The sequence below is a fragment of the Nicotiana sylvestris genome, chromosome 2 (assembly GCF_000393655.2).
Source record: "Nicotiana sylvestris chromosome 2, ASM39365v2, whole genome shotgun sequence".
NCBI classification, from domain to species: domain Eukaryota; kingdom Viridiplantae; phylum Streptophyta; class Magnoliopsida; order Solanales; family Solanaceae; genus Nicotiana; species Nicotiana sylvestris.
The window spans coordinates 124,820,908-124,837,676 of NC_091058.1; the positions used below are offsets into that span (position 1 = coordinate 124,820,908).

Below are 16,769 nucleotides of genomic sequence, written 5' to 3' on the forward strand. Positions count from 1 at the left end.
CAATGTAGTTCCTGTGCCGAAGAAGGATGGCAAGACCAGGGTATGTGTTGATTATCGAGACCTCAACAAGGCGAGTCCCAAGGATAACTTCACATTGCCGAACATTCATATATTGATCGATAATTGTGCCAAACATGAGATTGGTTATTTTGTGGATTGTTATGCGGGCTACCACCAGATCTTAATAGATGAAGAAGACGCAGAAAAGACAACATTCATCATGCCCCAGGGAACGTACTGTTATCGGGTCATGCCATTTGGTTCGAAAAATGCTGGGGTAACCTACACGAGGGCAATGACGACTATATTCCACGATATGATACACAGGGAGATCGAGATTTATGTGGATGATGTGATTGTAAAGTCTAGAAAGCAGCCTGACCATGTCAGAGACCTGAGAATGTTCTTCCAAAGGCTTCGCAGGTACAATCTCAAGCTTAATCCTGCAAAATGCGCGTTCAGTTTTCCGTATGGAAAGTTGTTGGGATTCATAGTCAGCCGACGAGGTATTGAATTAGACCGGTCAAAAATCAAAGCCATCCAGGAATTACCACCTCCAAAGAACAAGACTGAGGTGAAGAGTCTGTTGGGAAGATTGAATTACATCAGCCAATTTATTGCTCAGCTCACGACAACTTGTGAGCCTATATTCAAATTGTTAAAGAAAGATGTTGCAGTCAAGTGGACAGATGAATGTCAGGAAGAATTTGATAAGATAAAGTGGTACTTTTCAAACCCACCTGTGTTGGTCCCGCCGGAACCAGGGAGACTATTGATTCTGTATTTGACAGTCTTGGACACATTTGGATGCGTGTTGGGATAGCATGACATAACTGGAAGGAAGAATCAGGTCATATATTATCTCAACAAGAAGTTCATATCTTATGAGGTTAAGTACACTCAGCTTAAGAGGACGTGTTGCGCCCTAACTTGGGTAGCCCAGAAGCTGAAACATTATTTGTCATCTTATACTACTTACCTCATCTCTCACTTGGATCCGTTGAAGTATATCTTCCAGAAGCCTATGCCCATGGGAAGTCTTGCAAAGTGGCAGATCTTGCTCACAAAATTTGACATTATCTATGTGACTAGGACCGCAATGAAAGTACAAGCATTGGCTGACCATTTGGCTGAGAATCCTGTGGATGAAGAATACAAACCTTTGAAGACCTACTTCCCTGATGAAGAGGTAATGCACATTGATGAGTTGGAACAGATTGAAAGGCCAGGATGGAAGCTTTTCTTTGATGGTGCTGCTAACATGAAAGGCGTTGGAATAAGTGCGGTACTTGTTTCTGAAACAGGTCATCATTACCCTATTACAACACAGCTTCGGTTCTACTGTACTAACAACATGGCGGAATACGAGGCATGCATTTTGGGTTTGAGGATGGTTGTGGATATGGGTGTCCAGGAAGTCTTGGTCTTGGGTGACTCGGACCTTCTGCTACACCAGATTCAGGGAGAATGGGAAACACGGGATTTAAAACCCATACCGTACCGGCAATGTTTGCATGATCTTTGTCAATGGTATCAATCAATAGAGTTCAGGGATATTCCGATGATCCACAATGAGGTTGCCGATACTTTGTCTACCCTGGCATCGATGTTACATCATCCGGATAAGGCTTATGTTGACCCGTTGCATATTCAGGTCTATGATCAGCATGCTTATTGTAACATGGTGGAGGAAGAGCTCGATGGGGAGCCTTGGTTTTATGACATCAAGGAATACATCCAAAGGGGAGTATATCCAGTACAAGCCATAGGTGATCAAAAGAGAACAATTCATCGCTTGGCAGGTGGATTTTTCTTCAGTGGAGGAGTTTTGTACAAAAGAACTCCAGATCTTGGGTTATTAAGATGTGTAGATACCAGACATGCCGCGACTATCATGACCGAAGTACATTCTGGAGTCTGTGGACTCCACATGAGTGGGCATGTGCTGGCAAAGAAGATTCTCCGGGTAGGTTATTATTGGCTCATTATGGAGCGAGATTGTATCCGTTGCGTGCGCAAATGTCATCAGCGCCAAGTGCATGGAGATTTGATTCATTCTCCACCATCTGAATTACATACAATGTCTGCACCATGGACTTTTGTTGCTTAGGGAATGAATGTCATTGGACCAATCGAGCCAGCACCGTCCAACAGGCACAGGTTTATTCTGGTGGCCATTGATTATTTCACCAAGTGGGTAGAGGCTAAAACATTCAAGTATGTAACCAAGAAGGTAGTGGTTGATTTTGTGCATTCAAATATCATTTGCCGGTTCGGGATACCGAAGGTGATCATTACAGACAATGGGGATAATCTCAATAATCATCTGATGAAAGAGGTATGTCAGCAGTTCAAGATTACACATCGCAATTCTACCCCATACCGCCCTAAGGCAAACGGAGCAGTTGAGGTGACCAACAAGAACATAAAGAAAATACTTCGAAAAATAGTGGAAGGTTCTAGGAAGTGGCATGAAAAGCCGCCGCTTGCATTGCTGGGTTACCGCACTTCTGTCCGTACTTCAGTATGGGCGACTCCTTATTTGTTGGTATATGGCACTGAAGCAGTGATACCCGTAGAAGTGGAAATTCTATCCCTTTGAATTGCCGCGGAGGCTGCGATCGATGATGAGGAGTGGGTCAAAACCCGCTTGGAACAATTGCGTTTGATCGATGAGAAGAGACTGGCAGCAGTGTGTCATGGCCAGTTGTATCAACACAGAATAGAAAGAGCATACAACAAGAAGGTGCGTCCACGGAAGTTTGAAGTGGGGCAGTTAGTATTGAAACGCATTCTTCCTCATCAGGTTGAAGCAAAAGGAAAATTCGCCCCAAATTGGCAAGGGCCGTTTGTTGTGACTAGAGTGTTGTCCAATGGTGCATTGTATTTGACAGATGTAGAAGACAAATGTGTAGAAATGGCTATCAATTCTTGCGAAGAGATATTATTTATGATTTCTTTCTTTGATTGTACTTATTTGTATTTGGCATGTCTCGAATATTGAAATGACGAATGCATTTTGTTCTGCTATCTAAACACTTTATCCCACTCTGCCCCTCTGAGCCTCATTTATTTTATTTTATACCACTCTTTCGAAATCAATAGAAAATATCGAAATACAAGCGTAAAGATAAGTAAAGAAAGGAGAGAGAAGTAGAAAGGAAAAATAAAAAAGAAAGAATGAATGAAAAGAGAAAGAAAAGAAAAAGAAAAGAAAAGAAAAGAAAAAGAGAGAAAAAAAAGAAGAAAAAAAAAGAGAAAGAAAAAGAGAAGGAAAATCACAACAAACAAAGTAATTCCTATGTCATGACTACGTTTGACCTAATTCCTTTTAAGAATATGTAGGCAGCCTCACGGTTCGTTCCCATCAAAGCAAAAATCCAAAAGTCCCCAAATAAAAAACTGTGGCAGAAGTTGTGGTGGTTATCAGAAATCTGATTCCGAAGGTTGTAAGTTGGAACCCAATCAAATTGTTTTGAGCTTTTTATGCCCTTCCTTTCTAAACCCATCCAAAAGCCATATTACGGTCCAAAGAAAGACATTTCGATCAGTCTTCGGGAAATGCCAAGCCAAGCAGGTAGAGGTGATTCATGTCAGGGGCAACACTCTGGTCTAAACAGGGAAAAGAAATAAAAAATAAGAGAGTATTATTGGTGAAAACCCTCGCAGGCACCGTAAGACGACGGGAGCAGAGAAAAATGAAAATGAGAGAGTCTTATTGGTGAAAACCCTCACGGGCATCTTAAGGTAAAAGTGAGTTGATAGATGAATGAATGAGAGAGGTCTGCTGGTAAAAACCTTTCAAGGCACCGCAGGATGAACAAAGTCGGGATTTGGGTGAAGAAATCAAGTTACGGCAATTCCGGGTCAACAAAAGTGTGGCAAATCGATGTTGATTGTTTGGACAGATTAGGCTGATTAATACAAAATGCATGTCAAGATCATTGGTACCAGCTGTTCCACTCAGATAAGTCTCTTTTCTTTCTCTTCATAGTCTTCCACTTTTGGATTTCTTTATCTTTAACTCTGAAAGTCATTGCATTTCATTTCTCTTGGGTTTATTTCTTTAAGACGTTCCTCAATGTCAGTTATATTTAAGCAAATAAGAAGTAATTTCAAAGTTCACTACCAACTTCCAAAATTGCAAAGCAGAGCGTGGTCAAAGCATACAAAGGATAACATGATGTAAATGGGGGTACAAGGAATCACTAGAACTTTCATTGGTGGAATGATTTGGTATTGTCATGGAAATGCAAAGGTTCAGATAAAGGGGTCAGAGGTGTAAAATAACAGCATGAGTATATAACACTTGGGCCATCAAAGGTCAGGGGTTTGAAAGTCAGTCAGAAAGTCAGGCGGTTCAGGGCCAGTGCGGGGAAGACAGTCAAAACAAAACAATGCAGTGGAAGGATCTTCAACACGAATGCAAGAAAGTAACCACCATTTTAAACTGACAAAATGTTCTTTGATTGAAACAGGGGCAGAAAAGTTCGTTTGGTTCAGAGGAACTCTCCGTAAGGAAAGGCAAGCATCAAACAGGTTTGACAGTAAGCTTCAGGACCCTCCTGAATAATGGGACCTAGTTTAAAGTTCAAAACAATCATGAGCCACATAATTTAGCACAAATGTATCCCCAGAGGAATATAAGTTGGTCTGCATGTTTAAAATAGGATTCAATTAGGAGTTTTCAGGACCCTCCTGAATAGTGGGACTTAGTTTTAATGATTTCCATTGGATCACAAGATGTAGCATAAAATCCTGTCATAAGGTAGTATAATTCAGTCATAAAAGTGTCATTTTAGGACAAGACTTGATTTTGATTTTTAGGGCCTTCCTGGATAATAGGATGTAGTTTAAAACCCTCTTAGATAACAGGACTTAGCGGAAGCAATGCCTTTAGAAGATATAGCTTAGATCTATAATTGTCAGTTGGCAGGACCTCCTTGGATAATAGGACTTAACTTTCAAATTCTTAGTAATAATTGGTAAAATGATTCAGTTTAATACTCACCCATGTGCCCAGCTACCAAACTGGGGCAGAAAATTTTCTTTGTTTTATTTGTTTTGTCTATTTTGAAATCAGGAGTCCGCCTGGAGAGCAGAGAATACTTTCAAGTTGAAGTCAGAAGCCCGCCTGGATAACAAGGGAGTATAATTCAAGTTTTAACTTTCAAATTCTTTGCTTGGTCTATTTTTGAAGTCATGAGCCCGCCTGGAGAGCAGGGAATGCACTTCAAGTGAGAAGTCAGGAGCCCGCCTGGAGAGCAGGGAATACATTCAAGTTTAGCAATCAGGAGCCCGCTTGGAGAGCAGGGAATACGTTTCAAGTTGAAGTCATGAGCCCGCCTGGAGAGCAGGGAATACGTTTCAAGTTGAAGTCTGGAGCCCGCCTGGAGAGAAGAGAATACATTTCAAATTGAAGTCAGGAGCCCGCTTGGAAAGCGAGGGATACATTTCAAGTTGAAGTCAGGAGCCCTCCTGGAGAACAAGGGAGTACAATTCAAGTTTTAGCTTTCAAATTCTTTGCTTTGTCTATTTTTGAAGTTAGGAGCCCACCTAGAGAGTAGGGAATGCACTTCAAGTTAGAAGTCAGGAGCCCGCCTGGAAAGCAGGGAATACATTTCAAGTTTGAAGTCAGGAGCCCGCTTGGAGAGCAAGGAATACATTCGAGTTCAGTAATCAAGCATCCAATCGGAGAAAGGAAAAACATCATCAAAGTGTAGTTGGCAGTCAGGCATCCATCTGGAGAAGCGGAAAACATCTCAGAATACAATTCAAAGCGGCAACAAGGGGATTCCATCGGGAGAATACAAGTCAACAAGGCAACAAGAACCACTAGAGCAAGGCTGAAGTTATAAATAGGATTTTATAATCCATATACCATAGTATAGTCTAGCTCCTTTTCATTTTATCATGGTGTAATAAGGGGATGCAGTAAGCAGTAGCAGCAGCAGCAACATCAACAGTGAAATCACAGCTTCATGGTAGTCCCAGCTACCAAAACTTCCCGAACTACACTAACCTGATTCCTTTTTATCCAAGGATATGTAGGCAACCTCAGAAGCAGGGTGCGGTCAAATCTTTCAAAAATTCTTCATACGGAGTATTCAAACGGGCAAAAATCGCTCGTATCCGCTCACTTATCTTTGCACGAAAACTCTTCGTGTTTCCGTGCAAAGAGGGGAAGCTGTGAGCACGTGATTTTTGCCCTATATGAATTACTCCCATAAATTCAAAACAAAATAATTTCTTCAGTGTTGGCAATTTTGTGGATTTTTGTGACATTTTCTGTTAATTGTTTGCATTCGACTGTGTATGTTTATTTTATTTTAACTAATGGAAAACACAAAAATACGTGACATTTGCATGTAGGATTTAACTCTATATTCTAGGATTAATTAGCAAATTAGTTGTTTTATAAATATGGAAAAATTACAAAAATTGGCGTACTTTTGCATTTTTAGCCTTTTAGTTTTAAATTAGTAATTTCCTCTTTTAATTTAGGAGTAATTAATTTCTGTAAATATCATAGTAGATAATTAGCCTAATTTTAAAGATTAGATCAATTTAGGGGTTAATTTGGGATTTCAATTAATTATAGAAAAAAAAAGAAAAAGAGGAATAATAGAAAAAGAAAAAGAGAAAAGGAATTTGCTCTTAAAAATCTGTTGGGCTAAAATCCAAATGCAGGCCCAGTTGTTATGCACCGAAACTCTGCCCAAACCCGCGTCTCAACCCGGTCCGGTCACCCCTTCATCCGAAACGACGTCGTTTTGATATCCTTTAATTTCGACCGTCGAGGTTAGTTGATCTGACGGTCCAGAACTAACCTCATCTTGATATATAATTGTCCAAACAGTCCCCCTACCCCCTCTCATCTCCTTCACCAGACCCTCATCACCTCCGCCGGAACCGCCTGCCGAAAATCATCTCCGCCGGCGATGGTACTCCAATCGACCCCAAATTAACGCCATAGACTCCCCTCCTTCTCCTCTTCCCAAATCTCCAAAACCCCTTCTTCGAATCTTATCATAACTCTTCGAATCTTGAATCGAAGAGGATGACCAAAACCCTAACTTGTCCAATCGACCCCAAAATTACACCACAGAACCACCCTGACCCCCTCTTCCCAAATCCCGGGTCGATTTTCCACGAATATTGGTGAAGCTCCTCGAATCCAGATTTGAATGAACAACCCTAAAAGTCCAAAGGTCAGAATCAGCGAGGTTTAGAAGATTTAGGCCTAAATCGATGTTACTCGTGTGTTCTTGATATTAAGAACATAGGATTAACTTCATATAGGGTAGGAATCGATGAGTTGAAGGCTGTCACTTAGGCCCTTTTGTCTGGGTCCTCTTGGGTATGTGTCTTTTCTTCTATTCAGTTCTTTTCCTCCTCTACTTCTTCGTTTCTTCTATTATTTGTTGTCCCGTTAGGTCTTTTGTGTTCGTTTATGAGTGTCTATTATGCATGCTATTTTAAAAAATGTTAGGTCACTTAGCTTGATTAGTTAGGTTAGTTTTATCTGGTAATCTCTTTAATCTTAGTCCAGTACTTGATTTCTGTTGTTCAGACTCGTCTCTGTTATGAACATTTTGTTTCAATCAAATCGACTTGGGTTGGGTTTGGGTTTATGCCTCTGATCTTTGATTTACTAGTTTGGGCCGGACCTGAATAAATTCAATTGGGTCGAATCGACCCAAGCTCTGTCCGGTTCCTTCGGGTAATAACAGGGTCATTAAGGGGTAATTTGGGTAGTCTAGGCTTGGGAATCGTATATAACCGAACTAGGAAGCTTCCTAGAAGCTGGGGTGGGGGCTATTCTGAAATTCTGAGGTTTACACTAGGGATTTCTAAGCTAAAATGAAAATTTCAGAAGGTTTTAAGTGCAATTTTGAACTCTTTGAGGCTGCCCTAGTAGCTTGCCTATAAATGCATTGTTACTTAGAGCTCAAGTCAGATTTTGGAGAGCTAAAAAATCAGAAATACACCGGACGATTGAAATTTTGAAAAAAAAACACTATTCCATTGGAATTCTGCCCAAAATCTTAAGTTGTTCCTAGATTACAAAACAATTTCTGAAACCTTTAAGTGTAAATGGCTTGATCTTGTGCTGGAAAAGCTTTGGGTTTTAGTTTTGTTTGAAGTTTTCACTGTTCCATTGGTCTTTTGTTTGGATTTCTGCAAAGTTTTCAATGTTTTGCAGCATTTTGGTTCATCTGAGGTTAAGTGTGAATTGATTTAGGTTTTGGGGTTTGATGTGTGTCAACCTGTGTTAACCCTGGGTTTTTACTGATTGTTACTCAAATCTGTGATGTGCTGCTCGCTGCTAGATACTGATTCTTCACTCTTGTGGTTTCTATCTTATTTCCAGGTATTTCCTTCAAACCTTGAATGGAAATGAAGCTTGTTATGGCTATTTGTGTTGGAATCATGTAATTCGAGTCGAAGTAACTGATTGCTGCCCTTCTCTGTTACATTACCAGCTTCGAAATCTATTATATTTTGTCTTCAAGGTCCTCATAGGCTCACATAAGCTATTTAGTTTCTTGTCATTATCTTTGTAGATTCTTTTATGGTGTTGTATAAGTGTTTCCTTTTCACTTGCTTAGCTTAAATGTTTGAAGGTCCCTGATCCTATGTATGAGTGTGTAGAGAACTACTGCAAAGAAATTTTAGTAATGGCAAGTATGCGTCAGGTCTGTTTTGGCCTGTTGAGGCCAGTGTTGTTGAATGGAGAGCATGCTGCTCAGTTTCCCTAGTTTAGTTATACATTTCAAGCCTTGCAGGTTGAGGACTGTTTATTGTTAGGAAGGAAGGTTATACATATGTTTTCTGCTTCTGAGGAGACTCGATATAGAGTCTTAAAGCCTCCAGCAGTGGGCCTTGAAATCTGGCTTGGGCTCGTTTGGGCCCAAAGTTCATTTACCTTGTGATGTGGTCTTGTGAGTCCAAGGCAAGCGTGGGTCCGAGGTGCAGACAAGATCAGAATTATAATTTTAGTTGCTTTATGTTTAAATAATCAAAGAAGCAAAGATGTTAGTTTGGTCATGTTCTTAACATAGTTTTATGATTGGCATTCAATAAAATGTGTACAATTCTGAGTTTTTATGCCTGATTTGGCATTGAAATCTGCAGCTGGGCCTTTAGTGTTGGTCCAGTGTCTTTGGATGCACTACCAATTGCGTTCATGACCTCTGTTTTATTTGTGATATTGGGCCCGTTGTTGTTTGGGCCTGCCTTTTACTTTCCCATCTCAGTGCTATTGATGGCCCAAGCCATTTTCTTTCGAATATTCGACCATGTTCTCTTCCGGACAGATTTCCTTCTAATTCGTTTGAGCATTAGTATTAAAAGTAGGATTCAAGTTCCTTTAATGTTTTAATTAATTAGATCGTGTTAATTAGTTGAGGTGTGTCATATTAAATGATGCCAATAGTTATGGCCCTCAAAACTAAGTTTAGAAATACCTTTAATAGAATAATTTGGGGCATGCCATGCCAAATAAAATTTCAAAATGCATGGCCCTCATTTAATTAAATTTAGTCGTTAGAAATCGAGGCGTGCCATTTAGTTGAATTTCCATGGCCCTCGCAAAGTTGAAATGTGTAGTTACTTTAAGCGCGTTATTTCAATAATATTACCTTCCTAAACTCGGGTGTGCATTTCATGTGACCCAAATCAAATCTTAAACGTTGAATAAAATATATTTAGGATTGCGGGTGCATTTCATGTGGCGCGATCCAAAGACGTATTTTAAACGACGTTTAATCTTCTTTAAAAATTAAGTAAAAGCAGTTTGAAAGCTAAAATGAACCTAGGTCTAAAAATGTTTTTAAAATCAAATAATTGAGCTCAAAATAACGGTTGAGCGATCGTGCTAGAACCACGTAACTCGGGAATGCCTAACACCTTCTCCCAGGATAACATAATTCCTTACTCGGATTTCTGGTTCGCGGACTGTAATACAGAGTTAATCTTTTCCTCGATTCGGGATTTAAAACCGGTGACTTGGGACACCATAAATCTCCCAAGTGGCGACTCTAAATGTTTAAAAAAAGGAGGTGTGACAGTTGGATTTGGATTGCAACAGACTAAATACTCGGGAGTAGGAGCTGTAATCGAATACGCAATTGTCCATCTTAAGGTAGAAAACATTTTAGTCATTGGCCATAGTGCATGTGGAGATATTAAGGCTCTCATGGAATTCCCAGAAGATAGTTCTAAATCAATGTATGTATTGTTAAGTAAACCATTTAAGTTATACATATTAACAGTATAATGAATAAGAAAAAAATGTTTAACTTACTAATTAATTATGTTATATTACTAATTTGAAGATATGTTTATATGTGATGATGCAGTGACTTTATAGAGGATTGGGTGAAAACTGGATTGCCTGCCAAAGCAAAAGTGCTAGCTGAATATGGGGATAAAACTTTTGAAGAGCAAGTCAAATACTGTGAGAATGTAAAATAGTGTTCTCACACTAATTATCTTTTTTACTTTTGTTTATAAATATCAACTAATAGTTTATAAATAATAATAGGGATGGATAAACGTAGGAAGCTGTGAATGTATCACTAGCCAATTTGCTTATGTACCCATTTGTGAGCGATGCTTTGGTGAATAAGACTTTGGCATTGAAGGGAGGTTACTATGATCTCATGAAAGGAAGATTTGAGCTCTGGGGACTCAACTTCGGTCTTTCTGATCCTTGTTATATATGAACTCAATAAACCATATTCGGGCGGGAGAAGATACCTTTTGTTCTTGCTTTTCTCCTGTTCTATTCGTCAGCTATGAGTGGTAGTTTGAATTTCTGAATAAATAAAAAGAGAGGGTGGACAAGGATTCTCCCATCTTATGGTTAAAGAGAATAGTTGTGATTTTTGTTTGTGATAATAACTCTGCTCTGCAGAGAAAAATAATGTATGATGATAACTTTGCTCTACTAGTTCAGAAAGTGCGGTCACAATAATTTCTGTTTTGTCTTGGGATATGGCAATTTTCGTAGAAATGACACCAGGTAGCCACTTTACAGGACTGTATTTAAAAATTAGTCAATGTGTCCTGGATTTTAGTTTTTCAGTTCAAATATTCAGGACAAAAATATTCTAAATTATTCTGAAGTTAAAATTTTTAGTTTAAAACTTCAGGACAAAATAAGTATAAGTTATCTCTAAATAACACCCCTGAGAAGGGCTATCTGTGCACTTGCTTGCAATTTTCTTGTACTCACCAAGCAACGAAAGGCTCACAAATCATAAACATGCTTTTATTGACAAAATATTTTAATATACACTAATCATGTAAATTAATTTTTACGTTATTTGTGTAGTTTAATAGAAGGGAAAATGGCCAAAAATTAATCCTCAACTATTCAAAATGTGACTGTTGTTATAAATAAAAATTTATTTATGGTAAATATCTATATTTTAGAGAGATCTAAGGGTTTATTACTTGGTGGTTGAGTCACCCTCTTCCTATAAATAGAGGGCTCTATTCCATTGTAATTCATCTCAAAGCAATAAGAATTCTTTCTCTCTTTCTTGGCAATATTCTTCTTTATTGTTTTATTTCACGTTATCAGCACGAGTCTCTACCGTCTCAAGAAGCTCTTTGACAAGACTAAGGTAAAACTTTTCTTCTCTTTTAATTATGACCGATATTATGAAAAGAAAGTTTGTTGCCCTTGAAATTTCAAGCATGAACTATATGACATGGGTGTTGGATGCTGAAATACATTTAGATGCAATGGGTCTTGGAGACACCATTAAAGACAAAAATAAAGCATCCACCCAGGTCTATGCTAAGGCCTTGATTTTCTTGCGCCATCACCTTGATGAAGGGTTGAAAATAGAATATCTCACAGTCAAAGATCCACTTATTTGTGAAATGACTTAAAGGAAAGATATGATAACTTAAAGTTGGTCACTCTTCCACAAGCATGATATGATTGGGCTCATCTGAGGCTCCAAGACTTTAAGTCTGTTTCAGAATATAATTCTACGATGTTCAAAATTGCTTCTAAATTGAAACTCGGTGGAGATACTATCACTGACTATGATATGCTTGAAAAAATATTTACAACGTTTCATGCCTCCAATATGGTCCTGCAACAGCAGTACAGAGAGAAAGATTTCAAGAAGTACTCTGAGTTGATTTCTCTTCTCCTTGTGGCTGAACAAAATAACTACTTGCTTATGAAAAATCGTGAAAATCAACCCACTGGGTCTACACTATTGCCTGAAGTGGATGAGGTGTAATCTCATTATGCTAAGCGTGGAAAAGGTCGTGGCCCTATTTGTGGTCGTGGTTATGGTCGTGGACATGGCCGTAGACGAGGAAGAAATTTTCCTGGCGTTAATCACCCCCAAAGAAAAATAACCACCAAAAGTGGAAAGGGAAAGATGAGAAGCCATAGACTAATAGTTTAGAAACTTAATATTATCGTTGCGATGGAAAAGGGTATTGGAAAAATATTTGTCATGCACCAGGAAATTTGTTTGAGCTTTATGAAGCATCTCTAAAGAATAAAGGCCCTGAAGCTAATCTTGTCTATGAAAATGAATTTGACATCGCCCACCTTGATGTGGCAGAATTCTTGTATCGACCCGGCCGGTCGTTTCATGAGTCACAGTCCCATTCTCCCCATTTCTACTTCCTTATATGTTGTTCAACTATTTTCATATTTTTGTGTTGCATTCTATGTTCGGGGTGGTCTTGGAGTGAAATGAGACACTTAGTCTGTTATTTGGAAGCTTTAGTTGGAAAAGTCAATCTGAAGTTGACTTGTGAGTAAATGATCTTGGAATTTAGTTTTTATGGCTCAGATAGCTTCGTTAGGCGATTTGGGACTTAAGAGCATGTTCTGAATGTAATTTGGAGGTCCGTGGTAGATTTAGGCTTGAATTGGCGAAATTGGAATTTGTCATTTTCTGGTCGGCGGTGAAAATCTTGATATCAGGGTCTGAATGGAATTCTGAAAATTTGAGTAGGTCTGTTGTGTCGTTTGTGACGTGTGTGCAAAATTTCAAGTCATTCGGATGAGGTTTGATAGGTGTTTGGATCGATTGCAAAATTCGAAAGTTTGGAACTCCTTAGGCATGAATCCGAGGGTGATTTGGTGTTTCGATGTTGTTTTGAGTATTCCAAGTTTGATTGATGATATGTGACTTGTTCGTATTTTTTTTCAGGTCCCGGGGGCCTCGGGATGATTTCGGAAGGTTGTCGGAAAGATTAGAATTGAGATTGAGCAGCTTCAGTTGTTGTTCCTGTCATAACTGCACTTGCGGATTGGGGACCGCAGGTGCGGGCCCTCAGAAGTGAATAAAGAGCCGCAGATGCATCCAAGATTGAGAAGGGCAGGAACTGTAGAAGCGGCTTTGGGCGGATAAGTGATTTCTGCAGGTGCGACCTGTTGGACAGTAGGTGCGGTCGCGCAGGTGCGAGTTTAGGGTCGCAGGTGCGGAAATGCCTGGGCAGAAACTATATAAGCATTCCTTCGCGAATTTTTGTCCATTTCCACCATTTTTGAGACGGTATTAGAGCTTTTGGAGGGGTTTGAAAAGGAAATCAAGGGGATTCTTCTTGAGGTAAGACTTCTGAACTTAATACTTGTATATATGGTGAATTTCAGTTGATTAGACATGGAAATTTAAGAGACTAAGTGTGAAAATTTAGGAAATTATGGCTTGAAATTCTAGAGTTAAATTGGGGATTTGAAGGGCCATTTAAGGTCTGATTTTACTGTTTGTGTTATATATAAACTCGTGAGAGGATAAGGATTCTAGTGTTGTGATTTTTATCGGAATCCGAGACCTGGGCCCGGGGGTCTGGTTTGACCAATTCCGAGATCTTGAGTTTAGTGTGATAATATTTGCGTGGGCTTTGTAACTTTGGCTTGTATTGATGTTATGATTCTAATTTTAGATAGATCAAGACGATTTGAGGCCTAGTCGAGAGGCAAGAGCATCGCAAAGTAGATTTTCGTCCGATTTGAGGTAAGTAACAATCATAAATCTAGACCTGAGGGTATGAAACCCCAGAATTTTGTAATGTTTTGATAAGTAAGGTGACACACATGCTAGGTGACGGGCATGTGGGCATGCACCCGTAGGGATTGTGACTTGGTCCGTCTCGTGGTGACTGCAGAGTTGCATGTTTTGATAAACTTTATATGATATCCATGTGTTTTAGAAATAAATCTATTAACTTAGGTTGAATGCCATGTTTGGGGCCTTGTGCCGAATTGTTTGGAACCTTAGGGGTATTTTACTACTTTCCTCAAACTGTCTTGATTTGAAAGCATATCTTCAGTCATGATTTTTACCTGTTTATTGTTTGATTCAATTTCATTACTCTACTTTCAAATATATGAAAACTGTTTGGGTTGTGTTCCCTTATTTTTACTGAAATTCCCGAGTGGTTGTGAGGTCAATGACTGGGAGAGAGGTTGAGGACCTGATGGCAAGGATTATATATATTTATAGAACGGGCTGCACGCCGTAGCGATATTTATATATATGGATCGGGCTGCACGTCGCATCGATATGTTGGATCGGGCTACGCGCCACAGTGCTATAATGCTTGGGTTGTAAGAGCCCCTCCAGAGTCTGTTCACCCCCAGTGAGCTAGTCGACTATATATAGTTACAGATCGGGTTGCACGCCACAACAATTATAATTATGAGATATCTATTGAGCGGGAGAGTTGAGTGTGAGTACTGATTGACGAAAGCTGAGTCATGAGTGACTGAGAGGCTTTCCCGAGGGGCTATAATTATGAGTGATACTTTGCTCGAGGGGCTTGTTTATGAGATTTCTGTTTTCACTTTTCTTCTAAACTGAGCATCTATTGAAAAATGTTGAACAAATGCTTTAAAGGATTTTCATTGAAACTGGAATTTTTACCAGACATTTGGTTACTACACTACAGATTTTGACTTTGATATTTCTGTTGAAATTTTTGATAAAGTATGTATACGATTTTAAATGCTCGTCACTGCACTCAGCCTTTATCTACTTTGGTTACTTACTGAGTTGGCGTACTCACGTTACTCCCTGCACCTTTTGTGCAAATCTAGGTGCCAGAGCCTCTGAGTGAGAGCTATTCATTGCCTTCAGAGTACTATCCGAAGATTGAAAGGTAGTTGCACGACATTCGCAGCCCTGCCTTTTTCCTTCCTATCCATAGTATTTTATATTTCAGACTTATCTTGTATTAAGCAGACAGTGTTGAGTTATATTTAGTGGCTCATGACTACTGACACCAGGATCGGGCTGGGTTGATGTACTTACGTATTTGCCTTTTTTCACATATTTGACATAGATTAAAATGAAAGATTTGAGATTATATCTGATTAGAATAATGAATTTACAAAAGACCTTTATATTGTTCTTGTTGTTTCAGCTGGCCTAGTACTGCGATAAGCGCCATCACGACTGGGGTGTTTGGGGTCGTGACACTTCTTTGAGCACTCTGATGGGAAAATAGACCACTTACTTGGTGATGGATCTGTGGTTAAAGATGATTGAGTAGTTTGATTTTTATTTTTGCTTATTCGTAGTATCTAGTGAATAAACATCATGTAATTATAGTTCTTTACATAAATAGTAGCCATTGTAATGAAAATTCATCATAAGTGTAACAATAATTTTCTTTAGCAGTGCACACACATCAAGCAGACAATGCAATCTTAGTGTCACAACCCGGATTTTGCATCCTCGGGAGTCGTGATGGTGCCTACTAGTGAAAGCTAGGCAAGCCAACCATTTGAATTGTTTACCTTTTCCCATTTTAATCCTTTAAAAATTATTAACCAACCCTATATAAATAGCAGAATTTAATAAGCGGAAGAATAAATATAACTATTTAAATATTACCAATACAATTCCTTAAACATAGAATACCTAGAACTGGTGTCACAATTTCACAGACGGTCTAGGAATACTACAAATAAGGGTCTGAAAAATAGATACAATGATGTCTCAGAAATACATAAATAAAACAGGATGAAAGGATGGAAGGAGATACCAGGGCCTGCGGACGCCTGCAGGACTACCTCGGATCTCCGAATGGACTGAAGCCAACAACCCAAAGCTAAGATCCGTATGCTCTAGTACTGGGATCTGCACACAGTTCAAAGTGTAGTATCAGCACAATCGACGCCATGTGCTGGTAAGTGCCTAGCCTAACCTCGGCGAAGTAGTGATGAGGCTAGGACTAGACTACCAAAGAAATTTGTGCAGTTAAATCATATACAACAAAAAATAAAAGCAGATATTTACAGTTAAAGATGGGAAGGGGAAGGCATGCTACTGGGAGTATCGGATAACAACAAAATACCAAAGAGGAATGTAAAGAAACCAAAATTTAATTTACAACAAGAAAAAGGAAAACAAACATGGTATTCACTTTCATTTCTTTCTTGTTGCAGGCTGTGATGACCCAAAAGGTCATCACGCAAATCCTGTGTTCCGAGGCCTTAAAATCTCCTTTTTACCTCACCTAAATTTGTGTGCATGGTCCGGACCTATATCCGGAATGTCTTTTATGTGAAAATATGAGAAATAGAAATTTCTAGAGTTAAAAATTTGATTATGGTTGACTTTGGTAAACATTTTGGGCAAACGGACCCGGATCCGTATTCCGACGATCCGAGTAGGTCCGCTGTAAAATATGGAACTTGGTCATATGTCCGGAAATTAATTTTGATGTCCCAAGCCTTAGAAATCAATTTTTGAAAGAAATTGTTTTGCTGAATA

General features: G+C 39.1%; 1 pseudogene; it reads left to right on the forward strand.

The window, feature by feature from the left end:
- Nucleotides 1-10,730, forward strand: part of LOC104213849 (carbonic anhydrase, chloroplastic-like) — a 28,354-nt pseudogene extending 17,624 nt beyond the window's left edge.
- The last annotated feature ends 6,039 nt before the right edge of the window (nt 10,731-16,769 follow it).